Genomic DNA, 7526 nt, shown 5'->3' on the forward strand with positions numbered 1-7526 from the left:
CCGCGCTCATGGTCGCGTTGCACTCCATACTGCTGTCATCGATCAACGAACCACATCGTCTTCGATGGCCATGGCGTTGCTGGAGCCTACTACGTCGGATTCACGCGGGACACGCTTCCGCCCCTCCTACTCGCCCTTACGCTGCAGGCGACGGCACACGGGCCAAGCGCACGTCGTCGGCGCTAATCCAGCCTGCTGACTTCGCACACAGCGCTCCAAGCACCACTACGTCGTGCTGCGGGACACCGTGGGGCTGCAGGCCATCCTGGCAAGCCTCCCGCCGGTCTCGCGTTCTCCACCGTCTTTGGTACGTATACGTAATATGCTCTTTACCACAGAATAGTCTCGCATCACATGCAATGGCAGTGCTGGCATGCGGTCCGTGATTGCAGCCTAGTGCATGCAATAGTTGGGCGCAGCTGCCTTTGTTTTTTTTCACGGCACCCCGTGGTCCCCTCGATGGCCACGAAATTATGCATGTGTTGGTTAGAGATCCTAATTAAGTGGCTTTGAACGAGTGGTCCTAGCGGCCTGCATGCAATCTCATTCCCTCGCCCGATTAAATGCTATTAGGTGTAACTAAAAAGAAAAAAATAGTAGCAACCAATAAACGGTTAGCATCTCATGCAAATGACAGTTTGAGCATTTTTTCTACTTTAATTAATTATTTCCAGTCGCAAATAATTAATAGAAAAACATGTGCTTAAATATGGGAAAATACATTTTACACCTAATATGTTATGTCCATGCATTTTTTTTGTGTTTATATTTCTGCATTTATTTCCCGTAGTAAATAATTAGCAGAAAATTATTAAAATGCATGTGAAGACTATGTTGCGTATTTTCATATCGCTCTAAATATTTGTGTTGCGCTGAGCTTTTAGCCTCACGCCGAGCGATTAAATGATATTGTGGGTACCTAGACACGTTGATCAGACTACATTATTAATCGGCTGAGCATTGGCTGCGCCCCGGCAACTCGACACATTATTTGTGTCGTACGAACTTGGCTGCGTCATGTGATTGCTATGTCACACTCTCGTTTAGTTGGACCGCTCCCGTTGAGTTGGACCGTCATCGCCGAGTCACGTATTTTTCGCACGCCCTGCAGACACTGTTTGTCTGTCGTGATCAGCGAGCCACAATTGCGCCTATTGCGCATGTTTCATGGACTTGTCATGTACCCCGACTATTGAGCCACAACTGCGTTTGTTGCGCTTATTACGAAGGCTTCCTACGTTGTCGTAGCCCAGATGGCCACACACGCGTTGACGCCAGATACGATAGAGCTTGTACTCGCGTGGATTGTGGTGGGTCGTTCAAGCCCTAAAGTCACATTATGCGCAACCTTCATAAAAAAATTTTTGTTTGGCCCTATATTTTATTTGATTGTGTTGTGTGTCATTATATATTTATATATCGCCAAGTGACCATAACAACTATATCAAGCTCTATAATGCTTGAATAATCTGGGAAATTAAATTGAAATACAATGAAACACAGATAAGTTAATTCTCTCCTCTCTCCTCATGCATAAAGTTTTACCCGAAGTAACCCGAAGATATATAATATAATGCATGAAAGCCTTTTTGGCATAGAAGACATCACAAATTGGGATTCTATTAGTAAGCAAAAGGCCTTACCAAATGATTTAAGACTATAAATCTCAGCCATACATTGCTCAACCAGATGTTAGCACATTGCTCTCTTTGTCGCTAAATGACATGAAGCAAACTATGAGATAAAAGGACATGTAATCGCCAGCAACACGAAGTTGAGAGTATACCGAGAGGTTATTCTGAGAATTTTTTTTTCACTATGTTGGTGTGAAAACCATAGTGTGTTCCCGTCGAACCACTTTACTCGTTCTATCTAGGACCTCTATGCTTGTGTCGCATACATCTCTCGGAATTGTAAATACTTATAGTCACTGAATTGACTCGGGATAGTCCTTTGACAATTTGGTATACACTGTAAACTAAATGGTAAAGGTCGGTCCTGAATGGACACATACCTGGGGTTTATGTAGCCGAACTACACTGAATTCCACCCTTTGGCATGCTTACCATTATCTACCTCCGATCTACCAGAAGTGAGAAGAGTAGACAAATAACTATGAAATCCCACATCACCACAAAGCTTGAAGCTAAATTAGACATTAATATGTCCTTGGTCCTTGGAGCCAGAAGAGCCATATGTCTTGACCACTAGACTACTAGTGATGATAATTTGTGATAGAAATATGAAGATCTTGTGGAGACCTATTGTATCCTCTCTATTCCTGATGATTTCTTCTTATGAGAGCACTACTATCTGGTGTTGAAGATGGATCCTAGGCGGATACCAGTATTGTTTCGTTCTTGCCAAGCAGTTATCATCATTTGCTTCATCAAAAGCTAGTTATATGGTGATTTTCCCAGATAAAATAAATTCTTGGCCTTGTCTATTCTATTCCAAAGCTTCTCTTTTTGCCGAACAACGAAGAGATCGAAATAATGCTTTATAGAACAAATTGGTATATAATACGAGGAGAAATGTTTGTCCTGCTGGCAGCATCATAAATTATTAACTATTGTTATAAATTCTCTCTCAAAATTATAATACCTAAAAATGTTGCATAAATTGATACCCAATTTCAGATCGGTATGAGTAATTGGGTAAACAATGGGCAATAATAAAACGAGCTGGACTATACATCTCTGCATATAAAAATCTCTGCTTGGCAGCATTGGCCTGATGTCGTGCACTTTACTACCAATATAAACACACATTTTCCTATGTGCCTCAAAGCACAATGCAACCAGTGAATGTCTTTGTGAGCGTTAGACCCTGATGGTCATTTTACTTGTTGGTCTGAAGTCAACTACTAGCTCCAAACGATGAATGGTATGCATGAGCCCCTGAAGGACTCTTCTGGATAACATAGTGTTGCGCTTATCAGTCTAAATCTTAATGATTGACTTGTATTTGGTAATAAAAATAATAAGTTTGCAGAATTGTAACCATGAAGCAACTTGTTGTTGCGTGTCTTGCTGGAAGTTAAGACTAATCCTTCACGATAAAGGATAAATATGTAGTACTCATGCCATTACATTAATCTAAGTCCAAAGCTCACTGCACAAAACCCCTATCTCTAATGTGCGTAAGATTTCCCAAATAAATCACCACAATAGCATAAATTGGCCACAACTGGATGATTGTGGTTGGGGATTTTATCTGTATGCTTTTAGAACATCTCGGCATTAGGGGGAGGAATGCCCATATAATGTAATGCCTCAATATTCTATTAAACGCACAAAAGCCAAACTGAACATGTCGTTCGGTGTGTACTCCTATGTATATGGAGTTTGCCAGAAATCGTTGAGGAGTAACCATATTGGTTTGAATGCTTCTACCTGATGTAGATGTGGATATACCCGGGATTAATATCATATCCACATTTGACTTATTGGCATTTGATCTATTCTCGGGGACGCCTGCGAATATGATTTATTGGCCTTAGTCAAAGCATATGTTCTGATTGCAGATTCACGTGGTCTGTAATAACTCTCCTCCGATGAACTCGCCCTGCTGATGATTTGCCTCACGAAGAGGTTCATCTTGATGATGAAGTTCCTAGCAATGCGCACAATATCATTGTGCTGGGAATATGGAACAATGAATCTTTCGTTTTGGGAAATGACGGAGATCATTATTAAATGTGGGAGACAAATGTGTCGACACCTATCTTGCCTCTATAGATTGCAAAGGGATCCAAAACAAAGTCCTAGGCATGAGTGCTTGAAGCTCTCTTATCGGGTCAATGATAAATGCAATCGAGGCTGAACCAATAATCGCAAAATGGAAGTCGCGAGCTTGAAATTCGGACATTTATGGGCACTATTGAAATAATGTGTGGTGAATGCGATGGTTCAAGTGGTCTTGTGAGAGACCCATCCCACATATGTGTTGAATAAACACTGTTCCGCTATATGATATAATCTGGCAACTGGCATGAATTAAACTATGCAGTTAATAAGATTCAGAAGATCCATCATGAGATCCAAGGAGGACTCATATTCTTGAATTATAAATATGCAACATATAAATCTCATACCGAATAATACATTCCTGATGAATGATCACTCTCCTATGTAGGGAGAATATCTTCTAGTTGAGATTATCGTTCCCAGATGGAACCTATCCAGAAGAAACAAAGTCTGTGTTGAACACCAAAGTTTGATAATCCCTATAAAGGGATAAAGACCCATACAGACCCGAAAAGGAATAAGATGAGGTACCAAAGGACTTGAAGTTCACCGAATAAGCACATGTGCATTCCATGAGTTTTACTCATGGTAATTTCCACTAGATGTGGAATTACGGTATCCTCTAAAGCCCTGATGGCAGAAACCTATAAGGTTTATGTGTTACTGGCAAAATATCCCCATTGTGCCAGAATGACAGACTATAACGATGTATCTGATCGATGAAAAATCCCTGATGGATTATGATCTTTGATGGACTTTTGTTACACCATCATAGATGTTGCAATGGATGAACGCCTGGAGCGATGTGTCATATTTAGAATATGTATTATTGCAACTATATTATCCCCTAAGTCCTATTGAAGGACATGTTATTTGCTTTGCACAACTATGTATAAATTGTGGTGTAAGATAGAAAATGATAGTACCCCAACCTCATCCATTCTCGTTATTCCAGATGAACAATAAGACATATATCTTGAAGAATATGCTTGAGTTATGAGGGATAACGACTTTGACAGATGTCATCGTCAGGGGGAGCGAATGCTTATATTGATCACAATCGTGAGACAATAAATGTCATATTCTATGCACTGAAGGCGTGAGCTTGATGATCAATATGTGAACCTTTATGGAACTTTCTATCAAATATATAGATCCAGTCGATCAAACACCATCAATCAAAGTGGCTTATTTATATTGATACGTGCACTTACCTCGTATATACTAGAAGTGAGTAGAGGTAAAGTTCCTGAAATAGTCCTTGCAAGGATATGCAATCTGTTTGCTAAAACTTTATGTGCATATACTTCCAGAAGAAGATGTTTTGCCTTATTGATACAATTTTGCAAGGATCAGGGGGAGCACATTTCTAAAGTTAGCCTTTATAGAAGATTCAATTGAATCTAGATATAGAAGATCGAAATATGTCCTGATGACAGTTGTTGTACTCTTTTTCCTTGGTGAGTTTTCCTGAAGTTTCTCACATGAGGTTTTTAACGAGGCAACAAAGTGCAAATGCAATATGCGTCACCATGCGCTCTTTCTCCATATTTTACCACTGGGTTTTTTGGGAGTTTTAATGAGGCATGTGTTGGTCGCGGTATTCGCCCAAGGGGGAGTGTTGAGAAACCCTAATGAAGGGTTATGTGGGCAAATACCGAATATGCCCCTGAGGGCAATCACGTTTCTATATATAGAACATGTACCCCCTTATATGGAATAGAGATCAGAAAGAGGCCAGAGGCCCAACCCTATATTCAGTGTCTCGTGTGTTTCATCTGTCATGCTTATGGGAAGGGAGACGGGTTCTCTACATCTTCTTGCGCCTCTACTGCTGACGGGAGGGAAGGGAGCGGATCTGGTGATCTCAACAAGATCGCCCACAGGAACCTATGCCGTACCTCTCTTGACCCTTCTCCGACCACGGTGACCAGCGCTCTCTCTCTCTCTTTGGACTGGACAGCGAGTGGATGACTGGGTCCGCCGTCCCTCCTCGCCCGTGGGTTCGGGTCGTCGGGTATCTCCGCGGGGTCGTCGCCACGCGCAAGTCTCTTGGGTGTCCCCCGGTTGCGTTTCCCTTCCCGTTGGCTGTCGGTCCCGAGTTCTTCTCGGTTGCCGGCCGGCGCCGGCGCCTCCGCCTGCTGGAGTGCTGGTGGCCTGGTCGTCATCATCCTACAGCGACAGATGCGCAGGGCGTCTGGTCGCGTCCATTTCCCAGCCCGTCTCCGTCCGCGCGGCTGTGCCTGTGCTGTGCGTGCCCTGTTTCCCTTTCTCCTCTGCGCTCGCTTTTCTTTTCTCTTCAGGCTGCTGGACCGCCGTATCACTGACGAAGATCGCTTCTACCAGAGGCAGAGAACAGATCGTTTCTACTTGGCTTTATTTATTTATGTTGCTACCGCCTAACCTAAAGCGTGGGGTTGGTGACACTAACAGCCCAGAATCCACTGGTTCCAGCCGCCGGCCACTGTCGTCAGAGAGGAATCCGTTTTCTCCTAGCAAATCCCACGGCGGCTTCTGGCCAGCGCCCGCTGGGTTCTGGGTTACAACATCGTAAACAAGCGACGTTGAAGATAGCTCTGGGCGAAAGATTAAAAATAAGAACATGCAGATGTGTTCGGTTTCGTAACCACTCCTCTCGCTCTCGACCTTTTTTTTTGTTTTGCTCGAACCGAAATATCGGGACTTAGGATAAGCCATTCTCTGTGGAAGTTTTAAGTGAGATTTCATAACATTAATTTGTATGTCACATGAGATTTTTAATAACATGGCACTATATTTATTACGAAATAGATAAAAGTAGTTTTATTACCATAAAACTATATCAATCCATTACCGTGATATTGGAAAGCGCGTGAAATAACGTTGAGAGTAATTAGTTTTATCTCCATCTATTTCATTCATTCCTATTGGTTGACCGTCTCTGAGTTTTTTAGGCCCCGGTGCAAAACATAAAAATAGCTCCAGAGATTTGTAGTATATAGAGATAAAAACAATATAAAATATATCGTTTCATATTTGATCTATTCTCATACTTGTCCTCTCATATTATCTATTTTAAGTAATATTTCATAAATAATAAACAATCTTTACCTTTTATACCATTTATATTCAGAAATTTCAAAAATTTGGGGCCCTAAAAAATTGGAGGCCCTGTGCTAGAGCTCCAATTGCGCTGGGCACTCGATGGCCCTGTTTAGACGTAGTATTTAAGTCACATGTTAGCTTATAAAATCGTGTCATAAAACTCTTTATTAAGAGAGAGCATATTTTATTCTTTATTTTATCTTACGTGACAACATTGGAAATAGTGGGATGAAACTACCACTAAGAATGGCCTAAAAATACCTGTCGTTTCCTCTTGCACAAGAGACGGCGTTAGGATCTAGAAGACTGAGACGGAGAACAATGGCCGAGGTAGGCCACGGTGACACTTGTGCGGCTAGTTAGGCATATGACAGTGGGTTTAAAATATGGAGTAAGATAAGTGCGATATAGAAAGTGACAATCTAAATATTGTCTGGTGAAATTATTGGTAATGATTTTTTCTGTACCGCTTAAATATTACCTTTTCACCACTTTCTATGATGTTCAACCCCTCTAGATCTTAGCTCCTACAGTGATTCTCATTGAATCCAATCCTCTATATGCAACACACAATATTCCCAATATATTCTGAATTAGATATTTCACATGTGTTTTTGTTATATTCTTAAATGGTATATACATTTTATTCGGCGATTAATTCGTAGAATTCGTAGTCTAGAGTACCAAATTTTT

Source organism: Zea mays, chromosome 8 (assembly GCF_902167145.1).
Source record: "Zea mays cultivar B73 chromosome 8, Zm-B73-REFERENCE-NAM-5.0, whole genome shotgun sequence".
Classification (NCBI taxonomy): domain Eukaryota; kingdom Viridiplantae; phylum Streptophyta; class Magnoliopsida; order Poales; family Poaceae; genus Zea; species Zea mays.